The sequence below is a fragment of the Capra hircus genome, chromosome 20, assembly GCF_001704415.2.
Source record: "Capra hircus breed San Clemente chromosome 20, ASM170441v1, whole genome shotgun sequence".
Classification (NCBI taxonomy): Eukaryota; Metazoa; Chordata; class Mammalia; order Artiodactyla; family Bovidae; genus Capra; species Capra hircus.
The window spans coordinates 35,591,599-35,611,022 of record NC_030827.1 but is presented as its reverse complement, the minus strand read 5'-3'; the positions used below and the strand labels follow the sequence as shown (position 1 = coordinate 35,611,022).

Below are 19,424 nucleotides of genomic sequence, written 5' to 3'. Positions count from 1 at the left end.
ATAACACGGTTAGATGGCAACTGGAAGACCATGAAGGATTCTATGCAGGCTCCTACCTGTTGAATTTGAACAGTTTAATGTTTCAGAAAGATTGCCCTTGCCAGAATGCAGAGAATGGATTAAAGAGGAGCAAGACTGGAGCCAAAGAGAAGAGTCAGGATTCTAAAACAATGATCCAGGTAAAGTGGATAATAACCTGAATAAGATAATAGTAACAGATGGAATGAACTGAAGGGTCTGAGAATGTTAAGGAGATGGAATCAGCAGAACTTAAATATGAATGGGAAGTGGAGCAGTGAGGTAGAAATAAAAGCCAAAAATGACATCCATACTCTCTGTTGGTGAAACCAAGTAAGTGGTGATGTTCTCACTTACTGAGAGAGAAAATTTGGGCAAACAGTGGAGGGAGGAGATGCTGAGTTTATTTGGGGGAGACTTTAATGTAAAGATTCTGAGGGATATCCAGGTAGAGGCATACAACAGCAACTGGGTATACAGTCATAGAGCTCAGGTTCTGAAGGATCTGGGCTGCAGACAGAGATGGAGAGTCATTTTTAGCTTTTGTGATTATGAGTGTGTGTGCTTAGTCACTCAGTTATGTCAGACTCTTTGTGACCCCATGGACTGTAGCCCACCAGGTTCCTCTGTCCATGGGACTTCCCAGGCAAGAATACTAGAGTGGGTTGCCATTTCCTTCTCCAGGGGATCTCTCTGTCCCAGGGATCAAATCCAGGTCTCCTGAATTGCAGGTGTATTCTTCAACATCTGAGCCACTAGGGAAGCCCTTTTGTGATTTTATTTGTTTTTAATTCCACAAATATACATAAATATAATGATTTGTAAGAAATTAAACAACACATGTGAATTGAGCTATCTCTCTCCATATCCCAGATACTTCCTTAAAGGTATCTATTACTGTTGTTTTCACATATATTAATCCAGAATGCTTCCTCTGCCTTTATACACATATATGAATTTATAGAACTGTGTTTTGTTGTTGTTCAGTCATTCAGTCATGTCTGACTCTATGAACCCATGGACTGCAGTATGCCTGGGAACCCATGGAGTGCAGTATGCCAGGCTTCCCTGTACTTCACCATCTCCCAGAGTTTTCTCAAACTCAGGTCCATTGAGTCAGTGATGCCATTCAACCATCTCATCCTCTATCATCCCCTTCTCTTCCTGCTTTCAATCTTTCCCACCATCAGGTTCTTTTCCAATGAATTGGTTCTTTGCATCAGGTGGCCAAAATATTGCAGCTTCAGCTTCAGCAACAGTATTTCCAATAAACATTCAGGGTTGACTTCCTTTAGGATTGACTGGTTTGATCTCTATGTTGTCCAAGGGAAAATCTTCTCCAGCACCACAGTTTGAAAGCATCAATTCATCGGCGCTTGGCCTTCTTTATGGTCCAACTCACACCCGTACATGACTACTGGAAAAATCATAGTATTTACTATACAGACCTTTGCTGGCAAAGTCATGTCTCTCCTTTTTAATATGCTGTCTATGTTTGCCACAGTTTTTCTTCCGAGGAGCAAGTGTCTTCTAATTTCATGGCTGCAGGCACCATTGGCAACGATTAGGCTGCCTTAGATCAGTGTCCCCAAGAATTAGACTCTAAGATGGTGACTTGCATGCAAGAGATTTAATGGCAGGGAATGAATTGATAGAACAAGGCCTGTAAGGGAGTGAGGAAGTGGGGTTGGCAGAGGAACAAGTGAACTATGATGCAAATCTAGCTGATGTCTCAGCGAATCTCATGGGGGCACTGCAGACACACCTTCGGAGTCAACCTTTAAGGTAAAGGGACTGAGCCACTGCACCTTTGCATTAATCAGTCACTGAGTGACAGCTACCCCTAAGGAGAGGATGTACTTAAGAAATCATGACTCCTTTCCTCTAAAGGCAGTTCCTTTAGTGAAACTCCACTGTGATCCTTCAACAGCCAATGCTCCTAGTGGTTGGAGAAATAAGTGCATTGATCCTGAAGTGAGGACCCAGGAGGCTATACCACACAGTCCCCACTATACAGACTCTATGAATAGTTCCAAAACTTGCTTTTAAACCTAAGGGTATTTCCTGGTAATCTCTCCTTTTTAGTAGTTAGGTTAATTTCATTCTTTTCAATGGTTGCATAGTATTCCAAAGGATGATGGACCACAGTTTCTTTAATCTTTCTCTGTTGATGAGCATTCAAGTTGTTTTTAACTCTTTACTGTTAGAAACAATCCTACAGATCAAATGGATTTCCAGTTTTGGATAGTGATGGAATAAGTCCCTCCCAAAGGATGCCCTTTCCCCTCTAGAAACAATGATAAAATCTGGATATAATAAAAAATCTACTACTTGAAGCCACTGGAGAGGGAACAGAAGCAGAAAGACTATAGTGGGGAGTGAATGCTTAGAGGAAAGAAATGCCAAGAGGTCAGTTCCCCATTTCTGCAGCTTTTAGCCCAAGATTGATGCAGTCCATTTGGCATCTGGCAGCCTAGTGGTGAGGGCACTAATGGAAAAAGCCACAGTCTTCCTGGCTTGCAGAATCAGAAAAGTGAAGCTGGGAAGCTGTTACTAAAGTGAGTATAGGAATCCTGGGAGGGAAGAGAAAGGAACCTGGGAAAGGATCCCTGCATCCTGTCTAGCCATATCTCAGTCTGACCTCTGAACCAAGTACACATAGAAAAGAATAAAGCAGCTCAGCTACAGCAAATGATCTGAATCAAGACTAGAGCTGCCGCCCAAAGAAACATAATTTGCAGTCCAAGCCTAGTCAAGGAAATTGCCTGCTAAAGTAAAGCAACAACACACACTAGAGAAAAAGAATAGAAACCAGAAACTTCATAACTTTATTTTCATACTATGTGATACATTCACAAATAACTTGACATACAAAGAATCAAGAAAATGAAGCACATTCTCAAGAGGAAAGAGAGTGAACTACATCTGACCCTGAGATGAAGCAGATGTTGAAACTAACAGATAAGAATATTAAAGCAGCTATTTTAACTATTCTTGATAAAACAAAAGCAAAATATGCTCCCAAAGCATGAAAACACAGGAAAACTAGCAGAGATAGTTAAACAATAAAAGAGTGAAAATTCTAGAACTAAAAAATAGCCAAAATTTTAAACTTACTGAATGAATTTAATAACCAAATGGAGATGTAGAAAAAGAATAAGCGAACTTGGAAATAACTCAATGATATTATCTATGTAGATGAACAAAGGAGAAAAAAGACTGAAAAAATGAACAAGGAGTCTCTCAAATAATATCAAATGATTAACATACAGTAGTTTCAGAAGAAGAAGAGAGAATAAATAGGGCAGAAAATAATATTTGATTAATGGTCAAAAGTTTCCCAAATTTGTTGAAAAACAAAAACTTAACTTAGATTCAACATGCCTTGTCAACACCAATTAGGATAGACACAAACATACTAGCATTGAAATACATCACAGTTAAGCTATTGAGCTATTGTCCTAATGAAGGACAAAACTGGAAAGCAGCAAAAGAAAAATGATGCATTACATATTGGATTAGAATCCAATTAAGAAATGAATTTTCATCAGAAACCACGGAGGCCAGAAGAGAATGAGACTTCATTAAAGTGCTGTAAGAAAAAAAAAAAAAACTATCAACACAGACTATCTTATCCAGCAAAAATATTCTTCAAAGATAATGGCAAAATAAAAACTATTTCAGATAAAAGAAAACTAAGAATTCATTGCTGGCAGCTCTACTCTGTGAGAATGCTAAGGGAAGTTCCTTAGCTGAAGGGAAAAGATTCTAGATGGAAATCTAGATCCTCAGAAAAGGATGGAGAGTATTTTTCTCTCAACTTAAAAAATAAATCTGTTAAATGCAAAAAGTATGACACTGACTTGTGGGATTTATAATACAGGTATATGTAATACACATAACTATAAGAAAAAGGACAGAGCAGAGGTGGCTATGGCTCTATATATTTGCAGGTTTTCAATATTTTACACAAAATGTTATTATGTTACCATGTTAATTATAAAAAGAGTATATATTGTTGACTAGTGATTAATAGTCAACCACTAAGAAAAAATGCAAATAAGCCACAACTAAAAAGCCAATAAAATCTAAATAAATTTGAAACATTCAAATAATTTTTAAAGGCAATAAAATATAGAGAAGACAGGCAAAAAGCAAAAGGTAACATTTGGTTAGCCTACCCAAACAGATCAGTAATCACATTGAATATTAACAGATTAAACAATTTAATCAATAGAAAGAGATTGTCAGAAAGAAGTTAAGAACTACCGCCTATAAGAGACACACTTTAAATCTGAAGACATAAAAAGGCTTATAGTAAATGAATGGGAAAAAACATACGTACTATGCAAATAGAAAGCCTAAGAAGACTGCAGTGGCTATGTGAATACAGATTCCAAAATGTTGTGGGTTGAATTGTTTCCCAAAAAGATATATTGAAGTCCTAACCACCCCTGGTGCCTCTGAATGTGATCTTATTGGGAAATAGGGTCTTTGCTTATATAATCAAGTTGAGATGAGATCACAGTGGATTAGGATGGACCCTAATCTCATTACTGGGCTTCTCTGTTGGCTCAGATGGTAAAGAATCTGCCTGTATTGCAGGAGACCTGGGTTCAATCCCTGGGTTGGGAAGATCCCCTGGAGAAGGGAATGGTATTTTTGGCTGGAGAATTCCATGGACAGAGGAGCCTTGTGGGCTACAGTCCATGGGATCACAAAGAGTCAGACACCACTGAGTGACTAACACCTTCACTTAAACCAATGACCAGTATCCCTGTAAAAGTGAAAGTCACTCAGTTGTGTCTGACTCTTTGTGACCCCATGGACTATACAGTCCATGGAATTCTCCAGGCCAGAACACTGGAGTTGGTAGCCCTTCCCTTCTCCAAGGGATCTTCCCAACCCAGGGATCAAACCCAGGTCTGCCAAATTGCAGGCAGATTCTTTACCAGCTGAGCCACAAGGGAAGCGCAAGAATACTGGAGTGGGTAGCCTATTCCTTCTCCAGTGGATCTTCCTGACCCAGGAATCGAACTGAGGTCTTTTGCATTGCAGGTGGATTCTTTACCAACTGAGCTATCAGGGAAGTGTCCTTATAAGGAGAGGAAAATTTGGACATAGAGACATGAAGACAGGGTCAAAAAGACTGCGTAATGACAGAGGCAGAGATTGGATTGACAGATCTACAGGCCAGAGAATCCCAAGGAGTGCGGGCAACCATAAGAAACCGGAAGAGGAAAGGAGGCATTCTTGCCTGGAGCCTTCAGAGGGAGCATGGCCCGGCTGATACCTTGGACTTCTAGCATCCAGAACTGAGCATGTAATTTCTGCTGTTTTAACCCACCCAATTTGTGGTACTTTTAGTTAACCCCAGGAAACTGATACATAAGACAAAAAGCATTATTAAAAATAAAGTGGGCTGTTTCATTATAACAACAGGTCAATTCATGAGGAAGGTGTAAACAATCATAAATGCATATGAAACTAAAAACAATCACAGAATTCATGAGATAAGAACAGATAGAATTAAAAGGAAAAATTGAAAATTCCACAACCTTAGATATTTTATCAATCCTCTTTCAGCAATTACTGGAACAACAGACCAAAAAATCAGCAAAGACATAGAAGATCTGAAAAATACACTACCAACCACATAAATATATAAAGGAAAGAAGAGTTGTTAGCCTTGGAACATTCTTTCCTGCTTTCTGCAATTTTCCTGGTGTCCTCAATTATAGTCTTGGTCTTTTTTTCTGATATGCAACATATTTACTCTATTTCCCCCTCAAATTTGTGGTAGCAAATGTTTTTAATTTACTTTTTAAAAAATATCTTTCATCTTACATCATTTATGCAGCATTTCTTTTTACTCTTTCTTCTTGGTCAACTATTTTCAAAGTTCTCTGTTCTTATCTTCCATCCATTTCTCCTTTTTGTTCTGTTTTAAATTTATACTTCCTCTTGCAGATTTCTGGTTTTCTTAAAATAATAGTGGTAAACATTTCCAAATGCTCTAAATTACATAGTCTTTTAATCATTTTACCACGACCTTATGAAGTCTGTACTATTATCACCATTGTATAGATGAAGGCATTGAGGCAGAGGCAAGTTAAGTAACTTATTCCAGGTCACACAGCCAGTAAATGATGGAGCCAGATTCTAACCAGGCAGTCGAATTCCAACATCTGTGCTCTTAACTACTGGACTATGAAATCGGTCTCCCTAGATTGCCAAATTAAATATTTTAGTTCCTATTTTATAATAACTCTCCTTGTATTTCCTCTTTATCTACTCCCTCATTTTCAAAGGTTTTGTTCATTCTATGACATATTATCCTTCATAAATTACTTCTTAACTCTTTTTTCATGGAAAAAAAAAAATACTTTCTAAGCCTCCTGTGGAAGACTGAAAAATGGTCCCTCAAAAGATATCCATGTTCTAACCCCTGGAACTTGAGGAAATTATTTTATATGGCAAACTCTTTGTAGATATGATTAAGAATCTTCAGATGGGAAGGTTATCCTGTATAGCCTGCCAGGCTCCTTTGTCCATGGGATTATCCAGGCAAGAACACTGGAGTGGGTTGCCATTTCCTGATCTTCCTGACCCAGGGATCCAACCCAAGTCTTCTGTCCTGTAGCCAGTTTCCTTACTGTTTGAGCCACCAGGGAAGCCCTGGATCATTTGGGTGGGCCTTGAATGTAATCACATGTATCCTGAAGAGAGAAGCAGAGGCAGATTTGACACCCAGAGGGAGGAGAAGGCAACGTGAAGTCAGCAGATGGAGATTTGAAGATGCAGGCCTCGAAGACGAGAGCGATACAGTCACAAGCCAAAGAATGCTAACAATCTCCAGAAGCTGGGAAAGCAGGGAAGAGTCTCCCCTAGAGCTTCTGAAGGAAGGAAAGCCCTGCTGACACCTCGGTTTTCTAGTGATACTGATTTCAAGTTTATAGTCTCCAGAATGTGAGAGAACAAATTTCTGTTCTTTTACATCTCCCAGTTTATTACAGAAGCCACAGGAAACACATCCTTTTCTCTCAGTTACACTGTTAAAATTTTCCTCTTGCTGCTTCTTTTAGGAAAAGAGAGAATTTTATTATATTATTTTTTTAAATAGTAAATATAGGCCCATTTTCATTAAATAGTTTCCTACCCAGTTCAGGAGTTTCTTGATAGAACACAGAGGAGAGAGCATATGTGGACATGTTTCCAGAAATATAAAGTGTGGTTCAATACCCAAAGGCGATCTTCAGAAACTGGTCCTTAATTTTCAACATTTCCAAAGATCCAGGAAAGCCACAGGGTGACTTTTCTGCCTCTATTTAAGAGATTTGAACCATCTCTAACACTGGCATGACCTCTCCATCCTGTTGGGTTGTTAACTCATTGAGGGCAGGAATTGATTCCCCAAACCCATCGCTATCTGCCCCTGAGTCTCTGGCCAGAAACTACACATGGAAGATGAAGAAAAAGTGTGTATCAACAGCTGTGTTTTCCTTTTTCTTGCCTTTGCTGAGAGAGAGAGAGAGAGAGAGAGAGAGAGAGAGAATCATGTTTAGGTCCATACTCTGCACAGCTTATAAGAGCCCTTTAGCAAGGTCCATTAAGATATATAAGGTGTTTGTTCACTATCATCATTAATATAATTATAATAATGTGACTTGTATTATGTTTAAAAGAGCAAGAACAAAAATATTAGATGCTGTGACTTGTATGTGCTTTGAACTCGCCAAATAGCATTGAAGGTCAGAGGAAGCAGTTTGATAATAACAAGATCAAGAATTAGAACATATTTTTGAACTTTCAGAATTGAAGGCAGTAGGGGCAAGATATAGAAGTTCAGGAAATGGATGATGGTGTAGAGAAAATGGTGTCATTTCAGAGTATAATTGAATATATAGAGCTAACTCCCTTTCCTCCTCATTTTAATAAACACTTGCTTGGCTGAATTCTACAGCTTCCAGCTCTGCTTCAGAAGGTCTTTGTTGATCTTTACAAGGACAATTAAGTGGCAGGAATGTGTAATATAGTGAAACACTGCCAAAACAAACAGCGCTCTTAAAACGTTACGTCGAAGTGGCCATTGTTGCTGGTGTTTCTGCAAGAGTCAGAAACCACTTGCTAATAGCTTAATTCCATTTCTCTGCAGACAAGCCGATCCGATTGCAGAAGAGGGACCCTGTGGTCTGCTGGTTAGGGAAAAGTCCTGGAAGCCTGAGCGAGCCCACGGTTTACAGCATAGCTGAGCAACTGACTCACTCTGAAACCCAGGGTTGCATCGTTTAACCTCACGGGGCTTGTTGTCCATCCAGCTGGAAAATGTGGAAAGATGTGAGGCTGAACTGAAAATCATTTGTGGCCCTGCTGATTTGCTGGACCACAGGGTACAGTTTGAGACTGCTGGGCTGACTGAGTTCCAGCCCCGTGGGCCATGACTGGGAAAGGCACACCTTGCAAGAAGCAACGAGAGTTCATGCTGGTGAGAGTCTCCTCTACAGGAGAGAGAAGCCTCTCTGCAGAATCAGCGGCTGAGGATTTCTAGTCTCTGTCCCTGGCTGGTCTCCGTCAATAATCAGACTTCCCTAAATGGACCTTCAGCGGGTCTTAGTAGTATCTAGATCCCCAGCTTGCCAGCACATGCTGACTGTGCTCGGCAGGGTAACTACCCTGCAGTGCCCCTTGCACCTTGTTCTAACGATCTGCAGAGTCTGCGGGGACTGAGGGTCAGATCAGATTTGCTGAACCAGAGAAGGATTTGAGGGAACAGAGGAGCAAGCCCTGGTTTCCAAACAGAAGTTAACATAAAACACATATCTTTTAATGGAAAGAAAATGGATTGAAATTTGGTGAATTAAGTTAAAAGGGAAAACAATTCGAGGAAGGGACTGTTTATCTCATAGGAAATTGACATTTGGTATTGCCTTCAGGTTTCTGAAAGGCAATAAAGTATCCCAGGAATGATGGCTTCCGATCTGGGAACTTACAAAATGTTGTAGTGCGAGACTGGCCTTTGAAGGTAACACATCTGATAAAACCTACTAAAGTCTTGATGGGCAATAGGTAGTTTACTGGAAGCCACAAGGGAATTTCCAAAATGCCTGGGAACCTGATAAATTATGCTTGAATTGACTCTTTTATTCCCAAGGCTAATAATATTTTGTTTGTGTTTAAAACACCTTTTAGCTCAGCTAGCAGGTCAAAGTAGAATTATTTTGGGTAAAATAAACCATTAGGATAGAAGCAGAAATAACAAGACAAACATGGCTGTTTACTCACTGTTCACAAATCCACATACAGCAGTTAATAGAGCTGAATATATATATATCCCTGCATCCCATCTTGGATGAAAACTATCACCTCAGTAAGAGTGGCTGAAAAAAACACTCAGAACCCACATGAAGTCTGTCCTCTGCCTTGTGATTCTGGACATGACTTCAGGGCCTGGCTCAACATTTGAAGCCTTCGATGTCCTGTATAGGATGAGTCGTGTCCGACTTTTTGCAACCCCAAGGACTGTATCCTGCCAGTCTCCTCTGTCCACGGAATTCTCCAGGCAAGAATACTGGAATGGTAAGCCATTCTCTTCTCCAGGAGATCTTCCCAACTCAGCGACTGAATCCAGGTCTCCTGCACTGCAGGCAGATTCTTTACCATCTGAGCCATCAGGGAGGTCCTATGGGATGAGTACTCGATCCTACCATTAACTCTCGAAAAATAAGGGAGTGACACTTCTTTGAATATTTTTGAAAAGTTTTCATTCTTGGAATTATATTTTTATACTCAAATCAAGTATACAATGATAAAATTTAAAAGAATGAGGAAAACAAAACCAAAAATGAAATACAAACAAAAACAAGCTTACCTGTATTTTTAAATCAATGACAGTCTTACCAAAGGAGAGGGAAAAACCAACTTAAACAATTTTTGAACACAGTATCTTTATTATATACCCTTAGAATAAAGATAATAAGAACTGTAAATAAATATGAATTCCAGTTAATTGAACTGTTTGCCACAGGTGAGTGGCTCGGTTAAGTATGAAACTACTCTTAGTATATGATAGGATTAAAATGTAAATATAATGAGGATAAAGGGACCAGATTTCTCATGGTCAGAGAAGGTTGTGCTAGATTAGAGTTGGAGGTTTCAGTATGACCTCCTGGTTTATTTTATACCTATATCTTTACTGATACATATTTTACTTCTATACATTTATCAGTTCAGTTCAATCGCTCAGTCGTGTCCGACTCTTTGCGACCCCATGAATCGCAGCACGCCAGGCCTCCCTGTCCATCACCAACTCCTGGAGTTCACTCAGACTCACGTCCATCAAGTCGGTGATGCCCTCCAGCCATCTCATCCTCGGTCATCCCCTTCTCCTGCCCTCAATCCCTCCCAGCATCAGAGTCTTTTCCAATGACTCAACTCTTCACATGAGGTGGCCAAAGTACTGGAGTTTCAGCTTCAGCATCATTTCTGCCAAAGAACACCCAGGACTGATCTCCTTTAGAATGGACTGGTTGTATCTCCTTGCCATCCAAGGGACTCTCAAGAGTCTTCTCCAACACCACAATTCAAAAGCATCAGTTCTTTGGCACTCAGCTTTCTTCACAGTCCAACTCTCACATCCATCCATGACTACTGGAAAAACCATAGCCTTGACTAGATGGACCTTTGTTGACAAGGTAATGTCTCTGCTTTTGAATATGCTATCTAGGTTGCTCATAACTTTCCTTCTAAGGAGTAAGCGTCTTTTAATTTCATGGCTGCAATCGCCATCTGCAGTGATTTTGGAGCCCCCCAAAATTAAGTTTGACACTGTTTCCACATCTATTTCCCATGAAGTGATGGGGCCAGATGCCATGATCTTAGTTTTCTGAATGTTGAGCTTTAAGTCAACTTTTTCACTCTCCTCTTTCACTTTCATCAAGAGGCTTTTTAGTTTCTCTTCACTTTCTGCCATAAGGGTGGTGTCATCTGCATATCTGAGGTTATTGATATTTCTCCCGGCAATCTTGATTCCAGCTTGTGCTTCTTCCAGTCCAGCGTTTCTCATGATGTACTCTGCATAGAAGTTAAATAAGCAGGGTGACAATATACAGCCTTGACGTACTTCTTTTCCTATTTGGAACCAGTCTGTTGTTCCATGTCCAGTTCTAACTGTCGCTTCCTGACCTGCATATAGGTTTCTCAAGAGGCAGGTCAGGTGGTCTGGTATTCCCATCTCTTTCAGAATTTTCCACAGTTTATTGTGATCCACACAGTCTAGGTACATGTACATACATTATCTATTACTTATGTCCACTGAGAAGGCCCAGAAGCAATGATCCCACAGTAGCAATGAATACACCTATTGTCTAGATTTTAGTTTCTAAATACCACACCGTTCTTCACTAAAGCAGAGGCACTTGAGGAAATGGCTGATTTCATGGCTGGGACATGATGAGTTCAAGATGAGTTCAATTTCAAGATGAGTATGGAATATCTTCTCGTATAATAAACTGTATAAGAAAATCTCAGAGAATAAGGCACAGAAGGAAGTCTGAAGAGGCCCCCTCTGCCAAATCTAGGGTAATTTGAGCATGAAAATACATGATATTTACAGATTATCTACTGAATAAAATAGAAATCCATAAATTCATACTGATATGAATTAATGAGTAATTGGAGTAAATGAAGTAGAAGGGAAAACTAATCTCTATTATACATTGCCACAAAATAAATATAAAAGGAATAGAGTTTTAAAAATCACTTCACAAACAGCCTTATAAAAAGCAGTTCAGTAAGAATCATCAATAGATGCTAAAACTGGTAAGTGAAAGTTTGAGAAGTTTGATAATGATATATCTACAGAGTCTCAAAATATCTTCTTACAAAATACTTATTAATGACAAAGGGAAATGGTAAATTTAATGAGAAGAACCTGGCAAACACCTCCTGATCCTCGTAGTCCAACTTACCATTGCCAGTAATGGCACAAATTGACATTATGCACCTACCAATGTGATTTGCTGAGAACACAAGGTGACCTCGGCAGTGCTCCTGCCAGAAATACATAATTTCACTCTCGTCACGAGCAAACACTGCAGACACCTGAGTCAGGTTCTCCTCTTTGGTATGCTTACACTCTTCCACGGATATTTCCAGCATTGCATATATCGCATGCACTATAAATATGCATTGATGACGCTTCTCCTAGACTGTGATTCTTAGGGTCAGGGACAGCTAATATTTCTCTTTGTATACCTCTAAGTATACTACCTTCCCACATATAACTCAATCATCACATATATTATGCATGCATGCTCAGTCGTTTCAGTTGTAGCCAACACTTTGTGACCCCATCCATGTACTGTACCCAACTGGCTTTTCTGTCCGTGGGATTCTCCAGGCAAGAATTCTAGAGTGGGTGGCCATGCCCTCCTCCAGAGATCTTCCCAAACCGGGGATCGAACCTGTGTCTCCTGCACTGCAGGCGGATTCTTTACCACTGAGTCACCGGGGAAGCCCTCACATATATTAAACTGTATTTCAAATACTTCTTTGCATGGCTTTCTCCCTTGTCTTAGTGAGGAAGTCCAACTAATAATGGCTTAAACAAGAAAGGAACTTGATTACCCTGTAGAAAATTAAGTCTGGACATGCACAGTTCCAAAGCTGGATCACCAGTTCAATGATGTTATAACACAGGGTGACTGCGCCACATGCATCTCTGATTTGACTGCTCTTTCCTTCAGTTTCAAGATGGTTGCCACTGCTCCTCACACCATGGTCTTCTGCAAACAGGACCATAAGAAGCAAGGAAGTAGGTGATTGGCTTGTGTCTTCCATCAGGAAGATAATTCTTCCCTAAATTCTCAGTAGACTTCCACTCAAGTTCCATTCACATGTTCACTCCTAGACAAATTACCAATCATCCCCTCTGCCCAGAGATATTGTCGTCTGAACAAAACTGGGATTCCATTAAGAAGAAAGAATGGGGGTCATCTACTGAGTGGACAGCATGAGTGCCTGCCATACTCCCCTGGTTGGCTGGTTTAGTCGCTAAGTCATGTCTGACTCTTGTGACGCCATGGACTGTAGCCTGCCAGGCCCCTCTGTTCCTGGGATTCTCCAGGCAAGAATACTGGAGTGGGTTGCCATTTTCTTCTCCAGGGGATCTTCCTGACTCAGGGATCAAACCCAGGTCTCCTGCATTGCCAGCAGATTTTTACCAACTGAGCTACAAGGGAAGCCCCTACTAGACTGTAAATTCTTTGATGGCAGAAACTCTTATTCATTTTTTTGCACCTCCAGCATCTAACAATATATGCTCAATAAATATGTGTTGAATGAATCAAAATGCCCAAACATGGTATAATATTAAAAAAAAAATAGCAAGCATGGACAATAACAATAGTATACACTTGTACAGATTCTTATCATCTTGGACCCTGGTTTTTAATTTTCAATTCTCTCCAAGAGGGAAGAGAGGACTGAAGTTATAAAGGTTTTGGTATTTTAGGGTGGTTAACTTGGCAAAAGTAAGATAGAGCATGTGAAGTTTATAAGGAAAGAGGCTGATCTCTCCCTATAACAGAGAGGGAAAAGTTAAAGCATCTGTTGAGATGCTTTATATGTTAAAATCTGGACAGCTGAAATTGCATATCATGGGAAATTTCTATAAATGATTGCTCAACATTCTGTTCTCCCATCAAGACGTGAACATCCAGAAGAGACAAAGAAATCAACTCTTCTAGTTATTCAGTTCAGTTCAGTAGCTCAGTCGTGTCTGACTCTTTGCGACCCCATGAATCGCAACATGCCAGGCCTCCCTGTCTATCACCAACTCCTAGAGTTCACTCAGACTCACGTCCATCGAGTCCGTGATGCCATCCAGCCATCTCATCCTCTGTCGCCCCCTTCTCCTCCTGCCCCCAATCCCTCCCAGCATCAGAGTCTTTTCCAATGAGTCAACTCTTCGCATGAGGTGGCCAAAGTACTGGAGTTTCAGCTTTAGCATCATTCCTTCCAAAGAAATCCCAGGGCTGATCTCCTTCAGAATGGACTGGTTGGATCTCCTTGCCTTCCAAGGGACTCTCAAGAGTCTTCTCCAACACCACAGTTCAAAAGCATCAATTCTTCAGTGCTCAGCCTTCTTCACAGTCCAACTCTCACATCCATACATGACTACTGGAAAAACCATAGCCTTGACTAGACGGACCTTAGTCGGCAAAGAAATGCCTCTGCTTTTGAATATGCTATCTAGGTTGCTCATAACTTTCCTTCCAAGGAGTAAGTGTCTTTTAATTTCATGGCTGCAATCACCATCTGCAGTGATTTTGGAGCCAAAAAAAAAAAAAAGTCTGACACTGTTTTCACTGTTTCCCCATCTATTCCCCATGAAGTGATGGGACTGGATGCCACAATCTTCATTTTCTGAATGTTGAGCTTTAAGTCAACTTTTTCACTCTCCTCTTTCACTTTCATCAAGAGGCTTTTTAGTTTCTCTTCACTTTCTGCCATAAGGGTGGTGTCATCTGCATATATAAGGTTATTGATATTTCTCCCGGCAATCTTGATTCCAGCTTGTGTTTCTTCCAGTCCAGCATTTCTCACTCTGCATAGAAGTTAAATAAGCAGGGTGACAATATACAGCCTTGACATACTTCTTTTCCTATTTGGCACCAATCTGTTGTTCCATGTCCAGTTCTAACTGTTGCTTCCTGACCTGCATACAGATTTCTCAAGAGACAGGTCAGGTGGTCTGGTATTCCCATCTCTTTCAGAATTTTCCACAGTTTATTGTGATCCACACAGTCAAAGGCTTTGGCATAGCCATTCAAAAGAATGAAAAACTGCCATTTGCAGCAACATGGGTGGACATATTAAGTAGTGACATAAGTCAGATAGAGAAAGACAAATATCATATGATGTCACTTATATGTGGAATCTAAAAAAATGATACAAATGAGCTTGATATTATTCCTATGTCAAAGTAGGAAAACTAAGCCTCACTGGCCTGAGAGAGCTGTTTACAAAACAGGAACAGCCTAACAGACTTAGAAAACAAACTATGGCTACCAAAGGAGAAAGGGAGAAGGGAGTCATAAATTAGTAGGTTGGAATTAATATATACATACCACTATATATAAAATAGATAATTAACCCATACATATTGTATAGTACAGGGAATTCAATACTCTGCAATAACCTAAATAGGAAAGAGTCTGGAAAAGAATAGATATATTTTTATGTATAACTAAATCATATTGCTGTACACCTGAAACTAACACACTATCACAAATCAAGTATATTACAATATAAAATTAAAAAAAGAAGCCCCCCTCTCCGCCCCGAGCAGGTTGTTGTAGGAAAAAGAAGATAATAAACATAGAGCACACACATTACCATAGTGCTGGTCACAAGGTAAGTGCTCCATGTATTAATATATATATTTGCTGCTGTTGTAAAAACAACAAAATGTGGTTGTTTCCACTCTTTTAAATAAAGAGAGAGAAATTAAGAAAACCAGGAACATGCTCCATAATTCCATTTTCTAGATGAGTCTCTCTGGCATGCCAGAGAATTCAATCAATGGAGAGAAACACCAAACAAAAACAGCCCCCAACAAGCTTGGCCCAGCTCTTCTCCCCAAGTGGAACCATAGTTTCTTCTTCCTTTCAGAAAAAAAAATTTCAAAAAAAGTTTTATATCTAATTAAAGGCTAAACAGGATGAACACAAAAATTTTAGCAGTTGGTCAAATAGGGCATGTGGTGCCGTAAAAAACTGATGGCAGAACCAGAATGCACACTTAATTCTCCTCCTTTCCCCTTCCTCCCTCCTTTCTTTCTTTCCCCTCTTCTCTCCGTCTCTCCCTGTCCCTCTTGATGTTTTTCCCACATCAGACAGGAAGACTGAAGTACACTGACCTGCGGCAACTGAAGACCAGCCGAGAGAGGAACTCCCCTAAGTACCTGGTGGGTCTAAATCAGATCAGCAGGGGGGCTGTGGTGAAATTTCTCTCGGTGACCTGGGAGAACCCAGGGAGGAAACGATGAGAATGCGGCTCACTAGACCCCAAATTTCAAACAGTGCTTCGACACGGATGCCCAAACAACACACCAGTCACCTCAGTGTGGAACTGGAGCCACCTTCCAGAATGGGCCACGAAAGGAGATATGAGTGCGCGGCAGAAGGCCACGCAGAGAGCCACGCTGGGCTAGACCTACGTCAGCCTGTTTTCTGACAGGTTTGCTAGACCAAGAACCAGCAGGGAGTGCTGCAGACACAGCGGATCTAGATGTCACGCGGCGGTTGACATGGTTCCTTACGAAATTCTTGTGAAGAAGTAGAGACTGTGTTCTAGGGGCAAAGACATTCACGTGGCTTCCTAATTGGCTAGACAACCAGAGGCAAAGGATGCAGGGGAATGGTCCACAGCACCCTGGAGGGCGACCCGGAGGGCGGTGTCCAGAGAAATGTCCCATCCTACCACACAAGGGCACGGTTGGCAGGAAACTTTAGCCTTATCTGACATCCCATTTTCAAGGCAGAATGTGCTTTAATGTTACATGTGTAAATGAAAATTAACTTTAAAAAATGTTAATATAATAAACAAATAACAAATACAATATAATAAAAATGCAATAATAAAATATGAAATACAATTTATAACATTTACTTATTAAACTAATCTATATTAATAAGAAAAGTTTAATAATAATATATCTTTTTGATGTTTCCCCATCTTTTTCAAGAGAAATCCTAATCATCTATGTTACTTGTGCTAGAAAAATGGTTGCAATTATTCACCCCTTCGTATATTTGCATTCTTTGCAACAAGACCTTGCTGCATCTCCCATCAAGAGGTGTCTCTGTCCCTTGAATGAAGTGGTCTTGTGACTTGCTCTGGCTAATAACATGGGGTAGAAGTGATGCCATGCCCATTCCAAACCTAGGTTTTAAGTGGCTGTGGGTGTTTCCACTTTCTGCCACCGCTGTGTGCACAAGCTCCGGCTAGCCTGTTGTATGATGAGAAGCGCATCATCTGGACACCCAGCTGACAGCCTGCAAACTGCCAGCATGCAAGTGAGGCCATCCAAGACCAAGACTGCCACCCGACTGACTCATGAGCAAGCCCAGTCGAGATCAGACAGGCCTGGGCCACTTCAGCAGAACTTTCCAGCTGATCTGTTGACTCGTGAGCAGTCATTAAAGTTTACTATCTTAAGTCATTGGGTGTTAAGGTGGTTTGTCATGAAGCAATAGCCAACTGTTACAGTCCATGCCTGTTCTACTTGATTTGTCTTGCTACTCTGGTGCTCATAATTCTTTGCTTCAGCCATGCTCTGAATGAAACGCTATGTTGACTTGTCCACAGCTCTGCAAAGGCAAAACCTCTGCCTGGTCCACCACCTCCTCCCTCAGGCGTCCTTCTTCATCCAGGGGACTCCTCCTCCTTGGAGACTCCTGTCAGGCCCCGCCTTTGCCAGGCGGCTCCCAGAGCCCCCTCCTCACATGCCTTCCAGCCTCCTGCAGCATGCTGCTAACGGCCCTTATCTATACCTGTATCACAGCACTCCTCCTGGGTTAAAATCACGCATTTACTCAGCCTACCATTCTTGCTGCAGTGTGAATTCTGTGAGGAAAGTCTTATCCTTTACCTATTATTCCAACAAGCAGTGCAGTTCTTCACCAGTAGTTGCTAGTGTTCACTGCTCCATTGCGTCCCGTTTTTTGCGACCCCAAGGACTATAGCCCACCAGGCTCCTCTGTCCATGGGATTTCCCAAGCAAGAATACTGGAGTGGGTTTCCATTCCTTTCTCCAGGGGATCTTCTCAACCCAGGGATCGAACCCCGCTCTCCTGCATTGCAGGCAGATTCTTTACTATCTGAGCCACCAGGGAAGACTCCCCAGTAGTCGACGTTCTATAAATGTTTGTTACATGATATCAGTTAAATGAAAAGAGAGAAAGAGACAGAAAGGAGGAGATAGGGAGAATGTGTCTATTTAGCCTTGAAAAAAGAAGACATAAAGGGCTGAAAAATTTAGTAAAAGATATCAATTGGGAACAGCTCCAGGTTACCAGTTAGATCTTCACTGGTCCAGACTAACCAGCTGATGAATTTCAGCTCCCTTAGCCATCTCCCCTTAGCAGGTGACATGTGTTCCTTGAAGGAGGAGATGCCGCCAATGATGAAAACTCTGTAAGGGTAGCTGAAAAGACACATGAAATCTATCAGGTGGGAACCAAGATCATGCAGTCCTATGTCTGAGGGCCTGTCTCCCATCCACAATTGAGTCACTGATTTGATCATTTTCAGGAACCACAGAAAAGCAATCCTAGACAAAATGTAATGACTGCACAGACAGCATGTATTCATCACTCCAAGGAAAAGACTTCAAAGTGACATGATCACTCTCTTCAGATAACTTTTTTAAGGGTTACTATATGGAGAAGAAATTTGCTCTCTCTCAGTCCCAAAAGGCAAAGTCAGAACCAATGGAGGCTGAAGTCAGACAGATGTATGGGTGGATTTCTTAATCACTGGGTGCGCATTAGTTACTCAGTTGTGTCTGACTCTTTGCGACCCCATGGACTATAGCCTGTCAGGATCTTTTGTGCATGGGATTCTCCAGGCAAGAATACTGGAATGGGTTGCCATTCCCTTCTCCAGGGGATCTTCCCAACCCAGGGATCAAACCCGGGTCTCCTGCATTTCAAGAGACTCTTTACCATCTTAGACACCAGAGTGAGCAACTCTTGAAAAATAGTGCCATCTTTGGCCTTGGAGATGGCCAAAGAGAGACTAGCTGACAACAATATCAGTAAAGCTGCAAGAAAGTTTCATGTAATGGGAGTAGATGGAGTCCCCTCTCTGACAAGCTATTCACCCAAAGACAGTCCCACGTGGAAATTACCACATCCCCACTTCCAACAGGCTATCTGACAACCACCTGCCCAATTGTAAACACACATGAAGGTGTCTGCCTTACTCTAAAGAGACTCTTTCATGCAAAAGCACCTCTGCCTCAATCACGCTTGCTTGGAAATCCCATCCCCTGGCTAGAGTTGACCAATCCAGAATATTCAGTCTGAAATTCAAAAATGAAAATTTGGGTACTGAGGGGTGACTGCCTTCTGAGGAACATAGGTAGCTGCTCTGCAGGAAAATACGGTAATAAGTGCTGACTGAGCAACTACTATATGCCAGGTACTGTTCTAGGCACAGGAGAACCTGCAGGAAAAAGAGCAAACAAAATTCTTGCTTTCGTGAAACTCACATTAAGTAGGGGCCAGAAAACAAAGATGAGAGGCAAATAGAGAGCAAAAGCGCATTCTTAAGTTCCCTAACAGATCACAGAGACCTGGTTCTATGAGAAACACCAATGGCTCCTCAATAAATGTTGTGGT

General features: G+C 41.0%; 1 long non-coding RNA gene across 1 annotated transcript in view; it reads left to right on the top strand.

The window, feature by feature from the left end:
* The window catches only part of LOC108638412, a 35,924-nt gene extending 18,106 nt beyond the window's left edge, over positions 1-17,818 (top strand). Inside the window, exons 2-3 of the long non-coding RNA XR_001919804.1 lie at positions 8,174-9,594; positions 15,914-17,818. This is a non-coding gene — a long non-coding RNA (uncharacterized LOC108638412). The remainder of the gene's footprint in view (positions 1-8,173; positions 9,595-15,913) is intronic.